Source organism: Gracilinanus agilis, chromosome 1, assembly GCF_016433145.1.
Source record: "Gracilinanus agilis isolate LMUSP501 chromosome 1, AgileGrace, whole genome shotgun sequence".
Lineage (NCBI taxonomy): Eukaryota > Metazoa > Chordata > Mammalia > Didelphimorphia > Didelphidae > Gracilinanus > Gracilinanus agilis.
In genome coordinates this window covers 619,071,611-619,098,906 of record NC_058130.1, presented here as the reverse complement: position 1 = coordinate 619,098,906, position 27,296 = coordinate 619,071,611, and the positions used below count along the sequence as shown (strand labels likewise).

Genomic DNA, 27,296 nt, shown 5'->3' with positions numbered 1-27,296 from the left:
ATTATCTCTTTTGGCTATCATATCATATTGTTGGCTCATTGAGCATTCAGCCCACTAAAATAATTAGATCTTTTTCAGGCAGTTTGTTGTCTATCCACACCACCCCCATCTTGTACTTATGAACTTGATACTTTAAGTCTAAATATGAGACTTTTTCATTATCCCTGTTCAATCTCATATTTCTGAGATTCTCTTCAGTGTTGTAGCTGTCAATATCTTTTAAATTTTTGTCATGTAATGTGTCTATTTAACCACTTCCAGAATGCACCTAACTATAGTATTTAATCCACATCTCACCATGTTTTCTATAAGAATAACTAAGAGACTATCAAGTCCTTTCCTAAAATCTGGGTAACTATCTATAGCATTCCCTTTATCAGTTTAGTAAACCAATCAAAAAAAGGAAATTAGGTTAATCTGGCATGACTTGTTCTTGATGAAATCATGTTGGCCATTTGTGATCAGTGTTTCATTTTCTGTTGTTCCCTTTACGAAAACATTCTAAAATTTGCCAGGAATTGAGGTCAGAGTAATTGGCTTCTGCTTTTCCAAAGCTGTCTCTTTAGGATTCTGTGGTTCTATGATTTTCCCACTAGATAAACCAGAGGAAGAAGATATCAGAGAGGAGGTGTTACTAGTGTTTCACCTTGAAAAGTAGGTATGGTTTTGATAGGTAGATTTGGCAAAGGAGCATCATTCTAGGCAGAAAGAATGTGAGCAAAGTTATAAAAGAGGATAATTATAATCAATCAGGAGGAATTTGTGTAGTGCCTACTTTGTGCTGGATAGCTCTTTACAATACAAAATCAGAATAGACCATACTCTCAAGAAACTTATATTCTCCTTTAAGTTTGTGGAATAATTAGTAATCCATATTAGCCAGAAAATTGAATATATATTAAGAAATGGGAAATAAGGCCAAACTAGCAGGTTAGACCCAAATTATAGAATGCTGTTTTAAGGAGTATTGACTTTTAGGTAGGCAACAGGCAGCCACTGATGATTTTTGAACAAGAGAATACTATAAAGTGATGCTTTAAGTAAATTCATCTGCCATTGGGTTGGCTTAGAAAGATCTAGTGTTATGGAAACCATTGGAGGCTATTGTAGGTAGCTTCCTATTGTAGTTCAGGTTTGAGGAAATAGGCTAAAGTGAATTGGTACCTATAGGTATGGAAAAGAAGATAGAGAGTATGTACTTTTTAAAACTAGTTAGCTTATTATATTTAATAAATGCATGTTGGTATTTCACCATATTATTATAGGAGCTGTCACTATTGAATGACTTGAATTGGAATAGCTTTCAACCAAATATATACATATATTTTCATATTTCAGTAAACTTTAGGAAATTTGCCTTTTTTTGTTAGAACCACAATTTTGCCAGGAACCATAACTGAGGTTGCATTCAAAACTTAAGCTTGTAAAAAAATTTGTTTTACCCACGAATGATTGAGACTTTTATACTTGTTTAGAAATTAAAAAGAACACATTGATTATTTCAATTAATTTGCTTTCCTGTGTAGATGACAATTCATTTGCGTATATGTGCATGTATATCAGAGAAAATGAATTTTTAAGATAAACTTAATAGCTGTTAACAAAATAGTCAAATAAACAAGTGACAAAGATCTGACTCCAAACTCTTTGATTTTAATGACAAAAAAAGTTTAATAAGAACAAAGAAAATGCTTTTGTTTCAGGTCTCTGTTCCAGTCTCTAAAATTCTGCCACCTCTGACTCTGTTTCCCTATTTTCTTACCTTTTTTTGCTTTCTTTCAATTCATTTTTTAAAGCCTCACCTCTTTTTTCTTATCATTTAAGTTTTTGTCTTTGGTAAAAATAAGAAGAAATTGAATGCAAATGAGACTGAAGCTGAACATTACCCAGGATGACACCCCTCCATAATTATAGTCATTACCGAGTTTGACAGCTTTTCCTTAATGCTTAAACTTCCTGATAAGCTTGAGCACACACATTGAGAGAAATGTTACTGTCTACTGAGCATGTATTGTTTTTGCTTCTCCACCAATCAAAAAATTAAATCTATCTACTATAATAGTCCACACTGGTTAACTTATTTAAATTCCAAATATTCATCTCTTATATTGACTTTCTGATTTGGTCAATACATTGAGATGTATTTTATTGAGATTATAATTTTTGTAACCTGTTTATATCCTTCACATTTATGCCTTCTTCAAAATGGTTCATTAGAAGAGTGAGAAATAGTCAATATCATATTCTATTCTATGTGCCATGTTCTAACTGGACTTTGAAAGCTGTGACTAAAATATAGGGCTTATCATTATCCTCAGAACTGTAAAGAGTACTTTATTGCATGATGCATTGTTCTGAAAAGGCTTGTATAAGAAGCCTTATAGTCAACTGCATTCAAGAAGATTACAATTTAAAATAGACAAGACCATTATAGTTATATAGATATAACAAATAAGGCAGTAGAATAATTGTTATTAGTAGAAACATTGTTAATACATGAATTCATAAGAGGATATATTAATATTGCATGGAGATGAAAGGAAAGTATTTATTTGCTTTTTCAGTTGACAAATTTTTACTGAACACTTCCTCTGTATAAGGGGCTCTCCTAGCATACACAGTCATATAGCACAGCTCCTGCCATCATGAAGTACACAATATAATAGAAGAAATGCAGTCTTTTTTAAAATAATATTTAATTTTTCTCCAAATACATGTAAAAACAATTTTAACATTTTTTTTTTAGTTCCAAATTCTTTACCTCTTTACCACCTTCACTGTGAAGGAAAGTGGTCTGGCAATATTAGATTTCAAACTGTATTACAGAGCTGTAATCATCAAAACATGTAGGCTTTTAAGAATAAGAGACAGCATTTCTTAGCTATGTGATCCAGGGCAAGTCATTTAACTTCTGTTACCTAGCCCTTACTATTCTTCTGCCTTGGAATCGATACTTGATATTGTTTCCAAAACAGAAGGTGTGGGTTAAAAAGAAAAAGAAGAAGCCATGAATAGACTAATAATGATTCTTACCTGAAAAGTTAATGATTAGTCCCATTATCTTTCAATGTGTTATGCTCTTAACTGAAGGGAATCCAAAGTCAAAATGGTCACCTTGAGACCTCAGCACTGTCAATACCCATTGTTTCCTGAGATGTATATAAATAACCCTTCTTCTCAGGACCATCTGCAAAATACTTTTTTAAACTGGTTATACACAAAATCTTGACTGCTTACTCCATTCATTTGTGTCTGTAGCTGGTCTCTCTCTTTTTTAAATGATTATGATTTGTTTTAAAAAATATCTTAGCAGGGAATTGCAGGAAAAATGATAAATTTTAACAATAATAGATATTTTGCCATTTGTGTTATGATTATCAAATCTAGTTCTTAGTAAAGCATATCTCAGTGGAATGTTTGAGGTGTTTTCCTAAAATCTTATTAGTCCAGTGAGTCATGTAAAAAAAAAGTTTACATAGTGATTTCAGTGTATCATTGAAGCAGAGTTGGAGGGTTTTCCCCCATCTTACATTTCAACTTCCAAGTACCTTCCACCTATATATTCAATTGTAATTTTGCTATTCAAGTACTCATGATTTCTTAGGATTTGGAAGAGAGTTCTGCAAACCTTATATATCAGACATCGATTTCCATGTCTGCATGTGAACTCCAATATGTGGGTTGTTTGGTTTTTTAAAAGCATTTTTCTGATAGTGTGATCTTGAGTAAATCTCTTAATCTTCAGTCAACAGCATTCTTTGAGCATCCCATTAGTACAGAACATGATAGTAGTGAGTGCTTGTACCTTTACAGTTTCACATGAAATCACTTTCTCACCAACTAATTTTACATATTTTTAATTACCTAAATGTATATGAAGTAATTAAACCTTTAAAGTCAAAAACAATTATCTGAATATCAGGAATTTTTCCTTGAATGAATGAACAAGCACATAACAAATGCTTTCCTATGTCATTTTCTATATGCTAAGCATGGGATATACATATAGTAAAGCAAGATAATCTAAGAGCTCAAGAAACTCACAATCTATTTGGGGAAAGCCACATAAGAAGGTTAAAACAAGTCAGGAAATTGCAGTGGTCCTACTGATACAAAGGCAAAACAGATAGTAATTCACCTGATTTCATATCTTTTCCATTTTTAAAACCATATTTATATCTGATGTTGAAACATTTGTTAGGGCTAAGGAGTTTGGTGATGAAAAGTTTCTCAGATCTTCAGTAACTATGACTGCTGAGGAGGTTTAAGATGCAGTACCTGCAAAAGTAGTTGGCCAATCCAGTCTCCATAAGGGTTGCTTCCCTAGACTTTGACTCTGGGGATGAGACTGGAAGCAGGGCAGGTAGTCTGAGGGGCAGGGAAAATGTGCTATTTCTGCATTATTGTACTATTCATTTAATCTGACCAGCATTCAAAGACCATATACATGGTTGTGGGCTGTATTTGATTTGACAATCATTTTTTTGACTAAGCATACTTGTTTTGTACTAGGAAATTGTCAGTGTTCCAGAAGGGTAGGAGAGGTATGACAACAAAAATAAGAGTCCCTGACCTCAGAGAGGTTACATTCTACATGATTATGTAAATGACATGGATAAAGATATTAAATTAAATTGGTTTAGATTAGTGTCTTTGAGGAAGCCCCATGAACTATGTAGGAAATTGTCATAAGAAAATTTAGCTGAAAGGTCAGCAGTGAAACATAGTTTCATATGTGATAGAGTATTCCCATGTTTCTTTCAGGAATATACTAAAGAGGCAAACCTTGCTGGTTATGTTGTCCATATGTGAAGAGGACATCAGTATTTTTATACATCTTCTTCTTTATGGATCTGTTTGCTAACAAAGCTGTTCCACTGCCCTTGGTGACCACTCAAGGGCATGGCTTTCTGCAAAGATGAGCTCTTCTCTGTTTTCCTGCCCCTGGCAGTCCAAGAGGACAAGACCAAGAGGGTGTAAAAGCCATCTCAGCCCACAGTAATATAAAGTCTTATCCATATAAGAAATTTATTGCTAAAATGGCATGTTATAGTAGAATAGTGAGAAATTATGAGAAATATCTTCTTCACAAAGTGGCAAGCAATGGAAAGAAAACAAGATTTCAGAAACAAACCTAACTTTGATATTCCTTGGTAGAATGTAAAGGTCAAAATAAGAGGATAGCAAATAGGCCAAAAAGTGGGAAAGATCTGTTAAAGTTTCTATAACACGTCATTTTCTGCCATCAATTATAGTGGAGCCACCACATTTGTACTCTTAAAGAGTACCCAATATATTACACAAAAGAATGGAAATGATACTGAGGAAAGCCAAAACAAGGGGAGCATCTAGACTAGTCTTATGTAGAAAAGAAGTCAGTGTTAGAGTCACCCATCATGATTCTCAAGTTCCTGGAGATTTTATTTTCAAGATTTGTGAAAGGATACCAAATGCTTTGGGGCAGGGAGGATCATGGGTATTATTCTTGCCAATCAGCAACTATTTATTAAGTGATAATGATTGTCAGGCTTTGCACTAGGCAGTAGAGTTATAAGTAAAAACAAACAAACAAAATACCAATAGCTATTAACTCATATCTATTTTCTCATAGTCTACACAAGTATTAAGGGGGAATGGTATTGAGGAGATAGGCTTTCACCAAAAATATTCTTTAGTAGACCTCAACTTTAGTTCCATAACTAAAAGATATAAAGAATGTAAGATCTATGAAAGGGAATTTTTATTCCCTTTGTCTATTTTAAGTTAATCAAGAACTTAAAATACTCCTACTTAACACTTAGTAAGTCACTAACAAAGAAAGTTCATACCCTAAAAGGCCATAAGCACTGCCCTCCCCCAGCAGTGCTAGGCAAATTGAAAGGCTGTGATTGATTCCTGAGATGTGAGGAGGAAAGCTGATGGGTGGAGAAAACTGTTTATAAGCAGGAGCCTGAGAGAGATTCATGCCTCTTGATTCTTGGTTCTTCATTCTTAGTTGAGCACAACCTCTGGTGGGATTCTTGGCAGTCTTGGCCTTGTATGCACTGAAGGTTCTCGGCAGTTTTTCAGCATCTTTGACTCTTCAGATTTTTGATTTTGTATTCTGGTGAGATTCGTATTCAGATTCACATTTGCGGTCTGGAGGCTCTAGGATTAGGACTTAAGGTATTTTCAGCTAAGTGATATTTTCTATCTCCTTCCTATATTTCCCATTTTAATATCTCTACTTTGCTGTAAATAAAGCTACTAATAGCCTACTGACTCATAGTTTAACTTTAAATTTTATATATGGCAACTACAATTCTTTTTTTAACCATTATTATTTTGGACAAACCAAATTTTTAACTATTACATTTGGCAACCATTTTTAATTATTACAGATCTCACTACAATTGTCAATTATTTTTAAGTGTTTTGTTTGAACAAAATTCCATCTTAAAATTTCCCTTCCAATAATATTTTGCCTCTTCATATTTAACACTATGCAAAATTTTTATTTCAAGTGAAGCATAAAATAGGGAAACCTGTACTTAGCAAAGTTGTTTGCCACTATCATAGAAGGTATCTAGTATAGAGTCCAAGTGAAAGAAGCAATTTTTAAAGATGGTTCAGGAATCCACATATTTCTGTTTGCTGGTGACATTGTAATATTTCTGTCAAGGTCTGCAACATTGCAAATTCATAAATGAGTTCATTCTGACTGTCTACATAGGAAAAACCAAGAAGATAAGAATTCTTGTGGTCCCAACCATGATATATATATATATATATATATCTTTTAGATTGACAGCCAATAGTGTTGGTCCATCTTTACATACATCTTATTCTTCAGACACTACTGATGCATATTGAAGTGGACTCAAAATTGAATAGGAGGAAGAAGGAAGTCTGGAATGTACTAGCATATGTCACTGCTTTCAATGACATTCATTCATTGGATAGAATACTCACACTGATGCTATATGGAGCCATCCCAAAATTGAAGTCAAAGAGTAATTAGTTTCTCATTTTGCTATATCTCACCTAGAAGAATGAAGAATTCACCAAAGTAACTGAATATAGCCTTAAACATTCTAAAATGTACATAACAAAATGGTCTCAAATTATATTCTACACCTGTCAAGACTCATGATTTAGTCTACCTATTTTAGACAGGAAACTGCACACAATATTCCTACTCTTTTCATCACATTTCTTTACTTTTTTGTTTATGCTAAACAATATTCATTTGCAATGATTCAAATTTCTTTTCTATATTTTCTGAATAAAATGTGGGGTAGGTTTTGCTAAGCCAAATAAAAATAGTTCTTGATATGGGGCAGGATTGGAATTTAGCCTAGTCAGTTAGTTTTTTGGCACCATATTAGCACTACACATAATCAAAACAGATATTCAATGGATGAACTTAATTTTTAAAAAGAAATAAAATTCATTATTATTAACTCCTCCTGGACTACTAGAAAACCAAGTTATTAAGCTTTCCATTGCCACAATTTGCAATGAGGGACCAATTCCCTCAGCTAGATGCTTTGCTTAGTCTTTAATATATCTAGTTTACTCTTGTTCATTTGACTTTACCTTCCTAAAGTGTTGTGTGAAACAAAATGTGAAATGTGGATTTTAAAGCTATAGTTAGAGGTTGCCAATTGGATTGTATATACCCTCCTTTCCATGGACCTTGATAGTATGTTGAATTTAGGAGCTGTGTATTAACTTAATCAAACAATATATAGTAGGCATTAGTTATTTTATTTACTTGATTCCTTTTCAAACAAAAGTCAATTGTATTTATAGAGGAAAATAATTCTCATTAATCCTTAGCAATTCTGTTAGCTTGCATCTATTTAATGTTTAACCATTTACCTTAAGTGGGTTACTTTAATTCATATTATTTTTTAGAGGTTTTAAAAATTGTCCTAGAACTAATATGCTTTGGATTCATTTGATTTTTTTTTAGACATTTGGTTGTAATTTCTTTGTTTGCCAAGCATATTTTATGTCAGAAAAGCTGACTTTTTGCACTTGTATTTTTAAATGTGATATTTATTAACTTTAAGATGACCTGTGGCCTACATATTTTGATCATTGCATGTCTTATCTATTACGATATCCACTTTATTATTTATTGAATTCATAGCAATTACATATAATGTGTTTTTTTTGTTTTGTTTATTTTAACTAAAGCCTTTTTAGAACTTTAAAGACCTCTTCACCTGTGGAGGACTAGACTAGAAGTTTTATCCATCTCTGCTTTATCTGACATGGCAAAGTTATAGGCTTATGGGCCCACATCTTCTCAAAGAGTAATCTGAAGAACTGTTGTCATGGCAACATTCTAATGAGAACAGACTTTGCCTACTAAGCACTCTCTGACCCTCTAACAATGTCCTGACTAAGTCAGTCCTTTCCTCCTTTGTACTTCCCCAGTACTCATCTTCTAAACTCTGCATACATCCTGATCTTCCTAGATAATGGTAATTGCTGCCATTTTTACAGCACTCTTAAGATTTGCTTTTTGCATTTGCACTTTACATTTATTTCATTTGATCCTCATAACAACTGTAAGAGATAGGTGCTATTATTATCCCTATTTTACAGTGAAATAACTGAGGCAGACAGAGGTTAAGTAACTTGTCCAAAGTAATAAGTCTAGTAAGTGTCTGAGACAGAACTTGAATTCAAGTCTTCCCAACTTTGGGGTCTTAGTATTCTATTGTACCACCTAATAGCAAATATCTTCCCTCTTTATATCTTTTCCCTGTTCCTCACAGTTCTAACCCTCAAGGCCCAGTTCCTGGCTCCTTTGTTTCTCTTACCAAGTCCTTTAGATTCCTCTTTCTATTAACTAATTCCCTTTCAGCCTCAGTTTCTTCCTTCTGTGTTCTTACAACTTCTTCATATTAACTCAAACTAAACTAAGCTAATTCATGAAGATTTCATATTCCTGGATTCTAATATTAGATCAATCCTTTCCCATCCCTCCTATTTTTATAGGTCTAAAGGAAGAACTCACATCCTCATTGTTCTCCATTGCCATTCCCAGAAACAGCCTCTCCTTTGAAATTCCTGCAACCTACATATACTTGCCTTTCTTCATGTGCCTTAGATAACTTTAAAAAAACAATAGCCATAAATAAGTTTCATGGTACTATTAGGGACTTTTCTAATATTAGGCTTAACTTGAGTGAGAAAGAACAAACTGAAATTTGGTCAGTTTATAACTCTCATTCTTGAACTATACAGTCACTTAAAAATAATAGCTATCTTCCTAAGGAAAAATAAGACACAGTCTTTTCTATACTTTGATAATGTACCATAGTTTATACAAAAAAGAAAGTAAGTCATATTCTCTTAGGATTTTAAGATATTTTTCTCTTGTCTTACAATTAAAGATAAAACTACACGTGCAAGTAACCCATTAGAATATTGGTTTAAATATAACAAAAGTGTGACTCTTATCAGATTTTCTGGAAGTAGAGTTTGTTAGAGACTGAGGAGAGAAGACTGAAAAGAACTACTGCTGAGCTGTGAAAGGAAGACTTTCCCAGACTTCCATCTTTTTGTTTTTCTTTTGTTTTTACCTTTCTTTGTATATCCAGTGCCTGAAATATAGTAGGCCCTTAAAAAATACTCATTGACTGACTGAGATGTAAAGAGAAATGAGAGAAGACACCCAAATTTTACCTTCTTCACAATTTAATTTGAGTTTGGGGAAAGGGAGTTGTTATGCCAGGTGATAAGTTGCTGAAGAGCTAGGACACAGTGCTAATATTGATGACTACTTCAGTGCTCTAGTACATTTTACATTGGGACCAAGGAAGAAGTAACTTTCTCCTGCCCAACTGCCTTCTGCTACATTGAACATATTCCTGACAAGTAGGCCCTGCTAATATAATATAGTATGTCAGTCTTAGAAGCTTGGTATAAGTAAATTTTAGTTAATTGTTTTTCTCAGTGGGGGTAGGAGAACATCTCAAAACCTGACTATGTTGTAAAAATCAATAAATAAAGCTTTTTGGAAAAAAAGAATAAACCAGAGGTTTAGTTTGTTTAGTTAGAGAACTAATCATGTGTTCTAAGCAATAGTTCTTTTGAGGGGTATTTATTAGTAATAATTATGTAAGTTTCAAAGTTGTATTTGTCAACAAAAATTTTTAATTTACTTTTTAAAAAATGGATCCCCCTATCCTATTATTGGCAGAACTAGAACTAGACCCCTGGTTTTACTACTAACTAGTTGTGTGATCTTGGACAAATCACAACTCATATGAACCTCGTTTTCCATATCTTTAAAGTGAAAAAGTTGTACTAGATCATTCCTTATGGTTATTCCAAGTTTCATATTTTATGATACCTAAATTCATGATGCTACTTGTAGAGCATCTTCAGTAATACATTGAAGTTAGGGATGACAGTTAGTATACAGATGTAGCAATTTTATGCCTTCATACCTTCTGTATAGTTCACAGATAATTCTTACTTCTCTCTCCTTAGACTATAACCTTTTTGACATCTGTCTTTTTTTTTAATTCCTTTTTCATATCAATGACTACCTTAAAATCCAACAGTATTTGCTCTTAGGGCAGCATTTTCTTAAGAGGCTTTGTGTCTTTAGAATTTGACCAAGTCTACATGCCATTTGTCTCTGTTCCTGTGCTGGAATGCTACAGGGGTGAAATGTGCCAAAAACTCTTTGCTATTTGGCTTATGCTAGTATTTACCTGATAATATGTGTCATTCATATTTGGGTATATTTTAAATGTCTTTTAAAAATTAGATGTAGAAAGGTTTTTTGTTGTTAATCCTGAAATATACCATTGCTGTCAAGCCTAGAAATCTATTCCTCTCTTCCCTGAAGGAAAAAATAAAAAAATAAAAACAATAACAAAAATGAGCAACAACAATAGAAAAACTGGAACATATTTGGAAATTTTTATTATTTTTGCATTGGTAGCAACAGCAGACCTGCTATGAAAACAAAAGTATTTGATTAATTTAAAATTCCTTTACACTGTATGTTTCAAATGAAATTTAATGAAACACTTCAAATTTTTATTGGTGTTTGGATAGGTTTAGAGTGTTGGACTTGCTTGGTGATGCAGAGCAACTCAGAATTGTTCAAAACAATTCACTTTGAACTAGAAAACTGTGACAAATGTTAGGCTTTGCCAGTTATTTAGATCACTCATCACTGTAGAAAACTGAGGTGTATATCATTTCCAAATGTTAAATTTGGACTTACTAGCAGTTCTAAGGATTCATCAAAAGTATTCTAAAACTCCCTACTAGTTACTCACCAACAAGCTAACAAAATGTATAAGAGCTATAGCAGGAATTGTTTGAAGCTGAAGTTCAAACCAGACAATTCAGAAAACTACCATCAAGAAAGAAATGACTATAACTTCATTATATATCCATTGCAAGTTCCTAATCAGCCAGAAACTACATTTGCCTTTGCCATCTGTTCTATGCATAGAAAAGAACTTATTGTGGTTACAGATTTCTCATCTATCAAAGTGTAGAAATTTGCCCATCATCCCATCATTCCCTAGAGCTTAGGTGGCTGCATTATGGCTTTCAAACTATATCCAGTACTTTGTTGTAGTAAATACTGCTCTCTAGAGACCTCCACACCCAGCTCTGGCTCAAAATTTGTGATGATATCAAGATAATAGAAGAGGTAACTGAAAGGGGGGTTAGGGAGAATAGGGAGGAGACTGGGTGTGGAGAGTATAGAAAGAATAAGAAGAGAAAGTGAAGTTTCATTTTCCTTTTTTCTAAACCTCTGTATATCCTTATTCCCTTCTCCTACCTTCCTCATCTTTGCAATTCCTAAGCATTGAGGTTGGACAGGAGTAACTTTGAATGCCAACATAGATATCCTTTAGATAATCTGCAAAATTTTATACTACCCCAGCTTTAGTACTTTTTTTCCTGTCATGAATTGACAATGCATGATATTCAATTTTTTAATCATCTCATTAACATTTTATTGAATTCCAGAATGGATGAGATTGATGTTTTTATAGCAGGTAGACCAGATGATCACCCTGGTCCTTGGCCTTGCCAAAGTAATCCATAAACAGAAAAACCTTGAAAACCACTATTCTCTAGTCCCTAAACTGTTATTTATCTCTAAATTCAATGAAAAGGCACAGTCTGGAAGACATGAATAGTTGTCATGCCAAATGACAATCATTTAAGTGTTTCTTCCTTTCTCCCCCTCCTTTTCCTTCTGTCTATCCTTTTCCACCCCAACCCCTCCTCCTGACTAGACATTAAAAATAGCTAAACTGACGCATAAAAATAATATAGATGTCTGTCACTTGAAAAATGCCACCTGAAATATGATTTCTGTGGTACAACCAAGTTTCATTAATATTTGGTTTTTCTTTGAGAAAGAATTTTCACTACCAGATACTTTCCAGTGAATTGTTTTTAAAATTAATATTTAATCACACTTTAATTTGGTTTTTAATTGACAAATATATTATAAGTGACTTTCTTTAAATAAAATGTTGTTCAGGCTGCTTAAATAGTAATCACATTGTCTTGTGATAGGAAGGAACATTAGATTCCAAGGACATGTTTTTAGATAATAATTACTAAAACAAAACTCTGAGGACTGAGTGAATGAATTAATATCCTTTTTTGTACCTCCTCTCCCTAGTGTGGAAACATATATATCAATTCACAAAAGGCCTTTAGCATTATCCACAAAGTGGAAGTTTTGCTTTTCCATATCACCTTCTATTAACACTCTTAGAGTGTGTTGATCATATGAATGTCATGATGAAATAACTTCCCTGGAATTCTTGATGGAATAATCCATTCTGATCCCATAATTACCAAGGGGGGAAAAGTCCATATTTTGCTTATCTTTATTACTGGGCTAGTATTTGCTATCTAGGAGAGAGGTGGCAGTAAGAGAAAATGATTGCGCCTAGACTACTCCAAGGAACTACTACAGCCATAGTCCTTCCATCATTACTCTGTCTGCCCAGCAAATTATGTAAAGACACTCCATTTTAATTGTGGATATTTTCCCTGGATATTTCCCATGACTGGAATGCTCTCCCTCCTCATTTCTTCCCCCGGCTTCCCTGGTTTTCTTTAAGACTCAGCTAAAACCTAACCTACAGGAAACCTTTCTCAATCCTTCTTAATTCTAGTGCCCTCTCTTTGGGAATTATATTTCCTACTTATCCTGTATGTAGCTTGTTTGTTCTTATCTATTTTCATCATTTCTCTCCCATTAGATTGTGAACTCCTCAAAGGCAGAGATATTTGCCTTTTTTTGAACCAAAACTTAAGGGATTCCATGAATGAATGAATGAATGAATGAATGAATGAATGAATGAATGAATGAATGAATGAATGAATGAATGAATGAATGAATGAATGAATGAATGAATGAATGAATGAATGAATGAATGAATGAATGAATGAATGAATGAATGAATGAATGAATGAATGAATGAATGAATGAATGAATGAATGAATGAATGAATGAATGAATGAATGAATGAATGAATGAATGAATGAATGAATGAATGAATGAATGAATGAATGAATGAATGAATGAATGAATGAATGAATGAATGAATGAATGAATGAATGAATGAATGAATGAATGAATGAATGAATGAATGAATGAATGAATGAATGAATGAATGAATGAATGAATGAATGAATGAATGAATGAATGAATGAATGAATGAATGAATGAATGAATGAATGAATGAATGAATGAATGAATGAATGAATGAATGAATGAATGAATGAATGAATGAATGAATGAATGAATGAATGAATGTCCTTTTTTTTGCCCTTCTTTGTGCCCCCAGCACTTAGTTGGTACATAGGCACTTAATAAATATTTATTTAATAATTGCTACAGTCTTCCTTCCTTATTGCCCTATTACAGTATAGCTGTCTATTTTTCTTAGTTCTCCATCTGCCCTCTTTGATCACATAATAAATAGCTATATCTTTGTCTCTTCCTTCTTCATTTACACTAAAGAAGTGTTTACGAAGTCATGGTATCAGTTATTTTTCTTTATTTTGAGTAAAGCCTCATTTCAGGTGTCCCATCATTTCTTACGCCGTTAGAGCAAAATTTTGGATCTGGTTTAGGATTTGGGAAGGTCAAAGAATAGGAAGCTGTGTGTGACTATTATCCTTAGCTGAGCAAAACAATGTTGGCATACATTCAAAAAACTTTATCTTTACTATTAAAAATCTCCTGGATCTTTCCTTTCAGCTCTTTGTAACTGCCTATTAACATAGGCAATCTTGTGGCTACCTTTCCTAATATGGGATTCCCTAGAAGAGCTTTTTTTATTCTTCTCCCAGTTCTTATAGTCTTGATTTATTTATACAGTGTTTAATTGCCTCGTTATCTTTACCTAATACTTCAGACAACTAAGTGTGTGAGTTTGTCAAATTCTAGACTCCTCAACTCTAGAGACCATATGTTCCTATATTTTATTTCTCTTAGGGAGACGCTGTGGGATAGTGAATGGGACCCCCGACTTTAAAGCTGAAGACCTTTTTTTTTGTTCCAGCCCTAGGTCTTATTGGTTTGACCTTGGGCAAGCCGCTTGATGTTTCTGAGCTTCAATTTTCTCTTATATAAAATATGGATAATAAATGTTATAGGAAATACTTCTTCAGGAGGAAAGTGCTTTAAGTGATAAAGCACCAAATAAATGCATGTTTGTCCTTCTTCCAGCTCCTAGCACAGTGCATGTTTGATGAATGAATACATGAATAAATGAAGAAAGGAAGAACTGGCAAGCATTCCTTCAACCTGTTCTGATATTCCTTTAGTGTTAGCATCTGCCAAGAAATCAACTCCTTTCTTTAAGGGAAAAAAAGTATTTTTTTTCACCTTCTCAATAAACTTATTTTTTTTTTTTGCTTGTCAATGATGGGGGGGGATGGAGGGCTGAAATTTTAAGTAGCAAAATGGACATTGGTAAATGTCAGAATTTCATCATTTCCATGCCACTTACTGCCTCCTCCCCAGCATTATCATTTATAGAATTAGAAAAGAATTAAATCAAAAAAGAGTATTAGGGGAAAAAAATGTTGTTTACTAATAATTCTCATGTCTTTGGTCTACTTAATAACAGCAGTAATAATAATAGCTAATATTTACATAGCACTTTCAGGTGTGCAAAGAACTTTATATAAATTATCACATTTCATCCTTACAACAATCCTGAAAAAAATAAGCATTTATATAGCACCTACCAAGCATGCAACAAGTACATCAACTCATAAAATACCTTGCATATGGCTTGCAGAGTAAAAGTTTTGATTCTTTAAGAATGTCTTCTAATATGGGAAAGTCATTTAACCTCTGAGCCTCCGTTTCCTAATGGGAGAAATGGAAATAATATATTTTCTATGTTACAGGACTGTTGTAAAGAAAACATTTTGTAAACCTTAAATTTATATAAATGTTATTTTTTGTTACTCCAGTAACTATTACCCCAAACTGAGAGCAAAACATTTCAACTTTAAAGCAGACCTACTAAGCAATGCAAAAAGTTAAAAAGGACAACAAAATAATCTATTGTCTTGTAAAAAGAAAATACCTTAAGAACCTAATATTTCTCAACTTTACAATAAGTATACAGGCACAATTATAAGATGAAATGAAAACTCAATTGTGTCTTGGACTTTAAGTGACTTGAAACAGGGATGTCCAGAAAGTATTTTGTCTCTCAGAGTAAACCAAAGACAAATAAGGTTAATAAAATCTTCATATTGTACAAGACATTTTCTGGGTTGTGACTCACTTTGGGATCAATTGACTTCAATTTTCTGATAATCTCCCATAGTAATAATCATAATGTTTTGAGTGACAACCAAAGTAAATTCATAAATACAGTATATCTGGAAAGCCATTCTTCATTTGTGAAATTGCTGTCATTTCTTCTTACAAATGGTATGACAGCCTACTATTACAATAACGACTTCAGGAATTATATGTAGACTACATATCACTTTTAACAAGTTTGTGTATTGAAGAGTTTTAATAATAGGTTTTATGAAATCATGAAAAGCTACCTTCAGGTGTTTTAAAGATGATGGATATGAAAGAAATTGGAGTCTATGGTTGGTTTGTATTAATGAAAGAAAGGGAAAATTTTTATAAATTCTTGGATATGTATTTTGGACTTGCTTTTATATTTTCTGGTAAAGGGGGAGAGGTAAATAAATCCTTTTTTAAAATAAATCAAATTCTACTTTTGAAGATCATAGTCATAGAATGGTAAAGGCTTCCATCTCAAACAAAAGCAACTAATATTGCCTGTAAAGAGCTTTTTTTGTGGTAGGGGAAATTTATGCCCTTGATTAATAAAAATAGAAATGCAATGAACATAATTTAGCTTTAGATATTCTCATTAACATCTTCTTTAAAAGGCAGAAAACCTGGACAGTGAAGAAAAGAAATAGGTTATTCTAATTGGCCTATACCTCAAAAAGCTAACAGGAAAATCCCAAGGTTCTTGTAGGTCTGTGATTCAAATCACAGGAATGGAACTGCTACTTTATCCCATCATTGGGAATGGGAAAAGCTCCTTACCTTTATCAGTTTAAGATTGATTTCTATGGACCTCCACCATCTAGCAATTGCTAACAATTATCATCATTACTTCTTCATGTTTCTCATCTGCAAAAATGAAGAGATTATAACAGTTTATCTCTAGGATGTCTTCCAGTTTTCAAATTCTATAACTACATATTCTATTTAGTAGGACTGTTAGCATATGCCTGTACTTGTTTCTAGGATTAGTCTACTTGCCCTCGTCCATTCCCGTGGATTTAGAATCATGTATTTGCCTGTACTTGACTATCTTTTTTTTCTCCATCTGTATATCTGAGACTTGAGACTAAGATATAAGAATCCTTGTATTGGAAATGTATCTGCAGGAGCAGCAAGTGACACTGATAGGCTATAAGGTCATTCAAGGAAGGATAGCCAACATGGTGGTAGAATTCAAACTGAGATTTCCATAGGTATTTTGAAGGAATGAGAATGTTTGTCCTGTGCTAAGATAAGACTTCGGAAGACAGGATAGCTGTCTTCAAATAACTGAGAAAGTGTCATATGGAAAAGGGATTAAAATAGTTTTATTTTAGGCCCCAGATTACAGAAATAGAACCACAATTGATTGAAAATTAAATAAGAACTTTTGGCTTCATATAAAGGAAAACATTTTACTTATGAGAGCTGACCAGAAGTGTGAGGGACCACCTTACCAGTAAGAATTCATTTCTAGAGATCTTATGAAGGCCTGATGACAACTGGGGATATTGTAGGAGGGATTGCTATTACAAATATGAGATGGATGGGATTATTTCTAAGGTCCATTGAAACCTAGATTCTATGATACTTTCAATTTGGCAGAGAAGTCCAAGGGAGGAAATAAGTGGTCATAGGAAAGAACTAGTCAGAAAAAGAAAGATGGTAGCTTCTAAAAACCATAGCTGTTTTCCCTAGAAATTATTCCAATAAATTTATAATCTCATCCTCCTGCTTACTCCCTCTGATGATGCAAATCCCAGTATAGTCATACATGTCCATCCTCTGCATCTCTTCTCTATGTTCTTTCATAAATTCACCCCAGAAGTCCTTTCTCTGTTTCTCAATATTAGGGATACTAATGAAATAAGTGAACATTCCAATGGTTTTCTCCCATTCTAACTATTTGACCAGAGCATCTTTTTTCCTGGTTACACATTTCTCCAATAGGATCCTTAATGCAATTTATCTTCATTGGTATTATGTTTCAGCCTATTCACATCTACCATGTTCTCAATCAAACTTTGGGTGATTCTCAACATTGTTTCTTTCGGCACTGTTAAAAATAGATGGGGAGAAACAATTTTCTGAATTCAAACTGACATTTTATTGTAGGAACTGTAAATTACAAATGTCAGGAACCAGACTTGCCCCAGCCCAGCCAAAGACCTAAGATTTGAACTGCTCAAGCCTTTTATAATCTATACAAAAAAAGAGTCAAATTGCACAAACTTGGGGGCAGCTGGGTGACTTAGTGGATTGAGAGCTAGACCTAAAGACAGAAGGTCCTAGGTTCGATTCTGGCCTCAAACACTTCCTAGCTATGTGACCCTGGGCAACTCATTTAACCTACATTGCCTAGCCCTTACTCCTCTGCTGCCTTGGAACCAATACACAGCATTGATTCCAAGATAGAAGAAAAGGTTTTTTTTTGTTGTTGTTGTTGTTGTTTTAAATTACTCAGACTCCCTCAAAAAGGGGAGAAGGGGTTAGCTGAATGTTTTTTCAGAAGGGGAAAACCAAGTTTCCCCTTTTAGAAGGTTTCTTTCTCCCAGAAAGTCAGGTTATTTCCTAATCATCTTATGAGAGAGAATCATATAGTCCCCCTAGAATATATATGATCAAGTGGCCAAGATAATTCCACAGTTTCAAAGCCAGAAGTGAGACCACAATCCTAAGTCTGGATATATTCCAAGATGCCAAAGATATGTGCCAACTCTCCTTGGCAAAGGTATTTTTCAAGGGATTTTAACTTGTTATTTCATTCATAATATAATTATTAATTACTGATTCTCATATACAGAGTTATTCAAATAATAATTGGGATTATTCCTTAAAATTTATCAAAAAAATACTGGTTGAGAATATACAGCTATATAGAAGCATAAAACAGTGAATGTAAACTGAAGTTGCTTAATTAGATTATCTTTAACACCCCTGTAGAAGTTGATGAGCCTTTGTTTCAGGGAAAAGCTTGGAATCATTAAGTGAAATTTAGGGCTTTCCAAAGATAATCCAGGCCAACCTCCTCCTGCTGCTCAGTTCTGGGCCCAGTATATTTTCAATTTACAGTGTCCCAGATTGTGTACTCATAAGCTCTGTGTCAAGAGTTCTTAAAATTTTTGACAGTCTGGTGAAGCTATGGGCCTCATCCCAATGTTATAAAATGCATAAGATTGCCATTTAAAATAATCATGTTGAAATAATGTTATTGGGATAATAGAAAATAAGTTCTAAGAATGGATCCTCTGTTAAGTACTCCTGCTATGTGAGTTGTTAATCTAGCTACATAATACAGTCTGGACAATAGATACTCAACATCTACTCGATTTTTCATGTCTACATATTTAGACTCAATTCTATTAAGTGAATATGGCACTCATTTAAGAGATTTTGTATGTTCTGTGACTTGATGAAATCAACATAATGTTACCTGCAAACAAGGATAGCTCAAAGAATTCACTACCTATAGGGAAATCTATCATTGATTTGAACTCTGTGCTAAACGTTCTCATGACAATAACAAAGCATCTTTTGCCATGCATCACCCAATTTTGTTATAATTGATTATAATAACCATGGAACTATTAAAAATTATTCCTACTGCTTCATCTTTTAAGAATTCTTATAATTTTTGACATGTGCATTATTTTCTGAAGAGTCCTTAGGTAGTGTTTTAACTCTTCCCAAATCACATATGGTTTTACATTCAATAAATAGTAAACAACTAAATCTTTTCCACTCTATTCCTTTTAGCTAATTTTGTGACTATACAGATATGATATATATGCTGTAAAGAATCATTTTGGAAAGCCTATTTGTTGCTTTCATTCATCAAGGATGCCTTTAATACATATATTATTTTCACAAATATTTTATAGAAATTTCAAAATATGTAAATGAATTGGTAGTTATTAATATTTTTTCAATCGCTTTTTTGGTAATACAAAGTCCAAGTTTTGTTTTTATAATGTACATCTTTGATGCCTCAGCCTTTTTTATCTCTCTGAACCTTTAATTATTTGAAAATTGATCTCTAAGTCTTAAAATTACCTCATCAGTAGAATGGACCTTGCATATCCAGCCTTTTTTCCCATCTTTGTTTTATTTAGTGCCATTTCTCTTTCCTTATGCAGTGTGTATGATTTGTGGAATTAGGGTCCAAATTTAGGCTTCTGTTGGCTCTAATGGTATAAATAGTTTATTATAAACCTCTTTACAGATCTCTTCTCCTTTTTTTGTTGTTTGTTGTCCTCCTTCTACCTCATTCCTAAATCTTCTTGGGATGATTTTACTTAGTTGGCTCTGTTACCAAAAGTTTTAAAAGTTATTTTCCCATCTACACTTCTCACTTTTTTAGAAGGTGAGTTCTACCATTCTTCTCCTTTAGACTTTACAACAGAGTTTATATTCCAGGTCAGTGTGGCCCTTCATTGCTTTTTCTCATTGCCTAGCAAGGTGACAAAGTATTTGCTAGCCAAAAGTGCTTCTTGTTCTTTTGTGCTCATTGTTATGGTAATTGAATTATAGCAGTTAAATTGTTTAAGGCATAGTTCTAGTCTGTGTTGAAGTTCTTCCTGGTTCCATTTCCCAACATCAATAGCTCCCTTCAATCAGTGGAAGTTATTTTTATTTATACGGTATGTCATCTTATTTTATGCTTCTATTTTTGTATTAATTTGGGTCTTTAATCTAACAAAACAGTGGTCTAACTGGACAAAGAGTACTGATTCATGAATGTCTCCTACATCACAAATGAATTATTTCCTACACATTAAAAAGTCTCCACAAAGTACATCACATTGGCATAGTACTGACCATAAGTTCTCAAAAGCTAAAGCAGTAGAGAACAAGGTCTGGCATATTCTCCCATGTAAGAAAAGTTTCAAATATGGTGCCAGCAAAAAATCATGTCGGCTTTTCAAGGTCCAGCCTAGCTACATATAGAGGAGAAAGCTTATGACTTAGGTCTGGAAATTAAGGATTATTGATGATAGGAGAAGTGGTCAGCCCCTCCTGTCTACTGTCCTTGTGATTTAGGTACAATGCTTTCTAAATGTGTAGCATTGTGATTACATCAGAAAAATGGAAGCCCACACAGAAAATTTACATATCCTATTGAAGTTTATTGAAGGCTATTATTATTCAGTAGCTGTGAATCATTTGACCAAAACCTAAAAACTTTTATCTTTATATTACACACTGTGAAGTATGCTCTTTTTTTTTAAAGTATGCTTCAAAATAACAAACACCAACAACAACAAAAAAAAAGCCATCACTTTGTCTAGTAGTATAAACATTTACCTGGCCAAGTCCAAAGTGGTCAGACACTATATTTTTCCTAAATCTCATGGCAATAGACATAGTTCTGTTATCCAGATAGGAAATGTTATTTGGTTTTAACTAGTCAAGTCACTGAATCAGTCAGACTTAAGGAGTTTATTTTGAGTTCTTCACAGATTATTAAAAGGGAAAAAGTATTTTAAGTTTGCCACCTTCCTAAGTCTTAGCATTTTCTCCTATGTTCTAATAGTATTATAAAGATTAATCATAGCATAGATCATGTGCATTCTTAAATGTTACATTTGTACATTTCACATACACACACAAGAAACATCATGACCCCACTGTGTTTGTTTGGTTTGCTTATTAACTATCTCAGCAGCTAACTAACTGAGACAAAGAGTGGCTATAGAACTGATCCCTGGAATTATAATATATTTTAAGCATAGTCTTTGGATGAAGAAATCAAAGCCATATAAAGGCATATGAAAAAATGCTATAAATGACTACTAACTAGAGGAATGCAAATCGAAACAATTCTGAGATATCTTCTCACACCTATCAGATTGACTTAAAATGATAAAAGTACAAAATGTCAAATGTTGGAGGGGATTTGAAAAAATGGGGCCACTGATACACTGCTGGTGGAACTGTGAACTAATCCAACCATTTTGGAAAGCAATTTGGAATTATGCCCAAAGAGTGTACCCTTAGACCCAGTAATACCACTGTTGGGTCAGTTCCCCAAGGAGGTCAGGGAAAAAGGAAAAGAACCTAAATGTTCCAAAATATCTATAGCATCTTTCTTTGTGATGACAAAGAACTGGAAATCCGAGGGAATGGCTATCAATTGGAGAATGGCTGAACAAGCTGTGGTATATGATTGTCATGCAATACTACTACAGCATAAGAAATGATGAGCAAGTTGTTTTTTTAAAACTTGTAAAGATCTAAATGAAATAATAAAGAGCAAAATAAGTAGAATCAAGAGAACATTACATACAACAGAATTATACTTAAAGAATAACTTGTGGATATCCCCCTGACAAAAGAACTGATTAATAGAAACATAGACCTAATTTTTATATATTCATTTTTTTGTTGGGTGATGCTTTCTATGGTGAGAGGGTGACATGGTTGAGATACCTGGGGATAAAATTTTTGTAATAAAAAATATTTTTATTTGTATTTTAACTAGCATAATTATATATTAAGTATAAATAGTAAATTATATATTAAGTAGTAGAATTTAAATGTATTTTAAACTAGTGTAATTTAGCTAATGCAGTCATAAGTATGTCTATTTTGAAGTAGTTGGAGCTTTAAAGGTAATCTATTCTAGCCCTCTAACTTCACTTATCCAAGACAGTAAATAGCAGTCAGAATCTGAACCCAGGTCTTGTGACTACAAAACAATACTTCCTTAATTTTTGTAATGTAGTAATTAAAACCTTAAGCATTTTAGGAATTTTTAATCCTAAATCTAAAGAATTTCCTCCTGTACTAGAAAGTTTTATGTTCCTACATAACCCTTTAATTTAAAAAAATGTGTTATCTTTTTTTTAATCACCTTCATTTCCAAATTTATCCCTCTCCATTCTTTCTAGAGAGCCCCTCCATTGAAACAAAAAACAAACAAACAACAAAAAAGAGAATTGGGGGGAGGGGGAGGAGACAGTTCAGCATGACTAATATGATAGTCTTTAATATCACTTAGAGTTCTATATCTTTGTTTCTTTGCATTAAAATATGTAGTACCTCTAAATTTTATTAATATGCCCACCTTAGTATTACATAAATTGCATTTTGAATCATGGATTTGGTTCTGGTTTTGTTTTGTTTTTTTCAATACGCTCTCTGCCTTTATCTTTCATTAGGTGGCACTTTATTTGAAACTTTTTGTTTCAGGGCTATAATTTTTGAGATAACGGAATTTTCCTTCTAAATGTGTGACTGAAATTGTGATTTAGGCAGAGACAATTTTATGTGCTTTTTAACCTACCACAAGGCCTAGTACAAGCCTAGATATGTCAGAGGTTCATTAAATGCTTTTTAACTTGGTTTTAATTGACTTTGTACTTCTTTAAAGTAGATTGATACCTTGTGATTAATTTTTAGGAGCTTATTTAAATAACCCAAAACTTCTTATTAGAAATTATCTATCAGATTTTTTTCCCAAATTGTATTTGACTGAGTCCAAATGTTCTATATAGCATAACGTGCTAGACTTTTGATAGTAGCAATAGTTTTCTCTCTAAAATGTGAAATATCAGATTATACATGCACTAAAAATATGCCTATCAGCTTTTCACTAACAATATGCAATTAATTTCTTCTATTTTGATTTAAAATTTCCCCCAAACAGCCAGAATAGTTGGGTAGAGGGAAATATTTTGGATATAGAGTGAGGTGTAGTTATGGCCCTACTTCAGGTACTCATAACTTTATGATCAAGGTTCTAGTCACTTTATAGAATCATAGCATACAATATCACACTAATAAAACAAACTGATTTTGCAATCTGTTGAAAACTCCAGATCTTTTTCACATGAACAACTATTCAGCTTATACTTGCAGTTACTTTTTTTAACTCAAATGTAAGATTTGACATTTCTCCCTATTAAATTTCATCTTATTAGATTTGATATAATAGTTATAGTTATTGAGGATCTAAACTCCTGTCATCTTGTATGTTAACTGTCCTTCCCCATAACCATATGCTTTTATATCCCAGTTTTTTATATAAATGTTATGCAGGATTAAGGACTGATCTCTGGGGAACTTCTCTAGCAAGTTCCTTACTAGTTAATATTGAACCATTAATTATTATTCATTGTGCCTGATCATTCAACCAGTTCCAAATCCTCCTACCCATACTATTATTTAGCTCACATCTCTTCATTTCATCCACAAGAACACTTATATTTTATCAAAGCATTGGATAAAATTACTTTTCCAAATGCTTTGCTAAAATCTAGGTATACTAAAGCTAAAGCATTCTTCTGATTTACCACTTTAGAGGCACTCCCTGAAAAGGAAGTAATGTTAATCTCACATATCATGTTCTTACTGAAGCTCTGTGATCATATCCTCCTTTTCTAGATGCTCAGCAATTTTTCCCATTCAGAATTAAGTTAATTGACCTGTGGTATGAAAATTCTACTTCTTTTTTGTCTTTGAAAATCAGGACACCAGTTGTCCTACTTCACAGTACTTCAGATATCACTGATAGCACTTCAGCAGATGCATAGGCTAGTTTTTTTGAATAGCTGGGAATGTAGCTCATTTATGCCTACTGACTCCAGTTCAAGGGCAAGTACACGGTTTCATATTTCATTATCTGTTTCACTCCATTTCTTCTTTAAGCATTTTTTCCCTTTAAAAGAGCTTTAGAAATATTTTATTAATCCTTCCTAGCTAACCATGAGCTTTCTTTAAAGTGCATCTCAAGCACCACCTCCTAATAAGGCCTTTCCTCATGCTGAAACCCTTTACCTTTGTATTTACATCCATATTATCTCTTCTAATGAATGTAAGCTTCTTCTGAACAGGGACTGTTGTTTCTCTTCTCTACCTTTATATCCTTAGTGCCTTGGCATAGTGCCTGACACATAGTGCACACTTAATAAAGATTTGTTGGTTGATTCTGAGTTTTAGTACCCTTTATAGGACCATGCCACACTTTTGTTATGTTTTTAATATCTAGAACTATACATAATAATCACTAATCACTTTCACATAGAAGGTACTTAATCAATATTGAATTAATTTAAATAAATTTTCTCTTACCAGTCTTTGCTTTCACATTTTGTACATAAGGCATGGGATTTGGAGTCAGGAGGACATGGTTCAGATCATGCCTCAGATACTTATCCACTCTGTGACCCTGGTCAAGTTACATCCTTTTCTGTAAAGTAAGAAGTTGAGTTCAATGTCCTCTAAAGTCTTTGCCAGCTCCTATGATCCTTTGTCCATGTCAGTCTCTAGGCAAAGCTCTCTTTTTCATCCTGATTGAAAATTGTTCTCTTTTGCATCTTTAGAATGACATTCTTAAAAGCTTCTAGCTTAAAGAGAGCCTATTAGAACCAGATCTTAAAGTATACTGCAGTCATCAAAAACATTTAGTACTGACTAGAAAATTGTACAATCAGTGGAACAGATTACAAATGTTACATGATGAAACAAATGAAAATAGAAATATTGAATAAGTTCAAAGGCTAATATGCTGGAGTAAGGACTCAAGATAAAAACTACCTAGGGCAACTAGAAAGAAGTCTGGCAGAAATTGTATTTAGACCAAGATCATTCAAGATATACTACACAAAATTCCAAATGAATATCTCACCTAGTCATAAAGATGACATTATAAATAAATTAGAGGTGAGAAGAAGAAAATACTTTTTACAACTACAGATAGGGGATGAGTTCATGACCAGACTGGTTAGAGAGGATCATAGAATAACAATTTTGATTACAGGAAATTTAAAACTTTTTGCACAAACAAAATCAAATTAAAATAAAAAAGGAAATCACTAACTAGAAGGAAATCTTTGCAACAAATTTATCTGATGAAGATGTGATACTCAGCATATAGAAGAAACATATTCAGATATATAAACTGATGCTAGCCATTAAAGAATATCACTTGGCATTTCTCAAAGGAAAAAAATTCAAGTGGATCAACAACCTTGTGAAAAAAATTTACCCAGATCACTATTAATTAGAAAAAAAGCAAATTAAAATAACTGAGGTTCCATCTCATACCTGTTAGATTGGCAAAGATGACCTAGAAAATTATAGTTGTCAAGGATTTCAGGAAGAAAAGTACACTCGTATACTATTTTTTTAAAACTCTTGCCATCTGACTTGGAACCAATAGAAGAGTGGTAAGGGCTAGGCAATGGGAGTTAAGTGACTTGCCCAGGGTCACACAGCTGGGAAGTGTCTGAGACCAGATTTGAACCTAGGACCTCCCATCTCTAGGCCTGACTCTCAATCCACTGAGCTACCCATCTGCCCCACTGCTATACTGTTGATGGAGTTGTAAACTAAGTCATTCTAGAAAGTAATTTGTCATTGTGCCCCAAAAGTGATTAAACCATATATACCCTTTGTCCTAGAAATATCAAAGAGATCAAAGAAAGAGAAAAAAAAAGAGTATAATGTTTAAAAATAGTTGAAGTAGCTCTTTGTGTTTTACCAAAAACCTGGAAATTAAGGAAGCATCCATTAATTTCAGAATAAACAAACAACTTAAATGGCATATAAATGTAATGGAATGTCATTGTGCTTAAGAAGTGTTAAGTTGAGACTGTAGCTCAAAATTTTTTCTACTAAGTTTATGATGATTTGGGGTGGGGGGAGGAAGATTCTGTCTTATGACTGAATTGTGGTATATAGTGGGAATAGTATTAGTGTTGGAACCAACAGCCCAGTTTTGATCTTGAATCTTCCCTTTGCTCTGTTTGATATGATCTTGGGAAGATCACTTGATCCTCTCTATACTTCCCTTTGTCTCATCTGTAAAATGAGGGACAAGGAATAGATAATATAAGTGCTTTTAAGTATTCTACAATTCTTATGGTACTTGGTGTGCATTTATGTATTTACCAGTTTTCCAGAGTTCATTATCTCAAATCACAGTTTCATTTCAGCAAAACTGGAAAGATTACAATCGCCATTGCCTGTACTTCAGTTTTGAGAGCTGTTGATATAGGGAGTTTCATGATTGTTATAATCTGATCACTGCACATTCTTTGTTATGGATGGGAAAAATAAATGAAGAAATCATTTCACTTTTATTTTCATTGCTGTAGATGTGTTCAGCTTTCACAGCTGAATTTTCTTTATCTCAGTTTATAAGGCAAGAAGTCACTTTTATTAAAAACCAAAGTGAAATATTAGGAAAGAGAATATCATAGAGGCAAAATCACTCATTCTGAATCCTGATTTCATAGACATCCATCCAAATCAACTCCTGATCAATAGTATGGATCAGTCAGTTCCCTATTTTCTTACTATTATCTAATTTATAAATAATCTAGAATGATTGTTTGGGGAGTTAAAAGAAAAATTGGAGTCAGTTTCTTCTCCATTGATATTCTTGAAGAAGAAGAAGAAGAAGAAGAAGGAGGAGGAGGAGGAGGAGGAGGAGGAGGAGGAGGAGGAGGAGGAGGAGGAGGGGAAGGGGAAG

At 33.3% G+C, this 27,296-nt stretch overlaps 1 protein-coding gene across 1 annotated transcript in view; it reads left to right on the top strand.

Moving 5' to 3' along the window:
- Positions 1-27,296, top strand: part of EXOC2 (exocyst complex component 2) — a 217,412-nt gene that overhangs the window by 162,949 nt on the left and 27,167 nt on the right. The gene's annotated exons all lie outside the window — the stretch shown is intronic.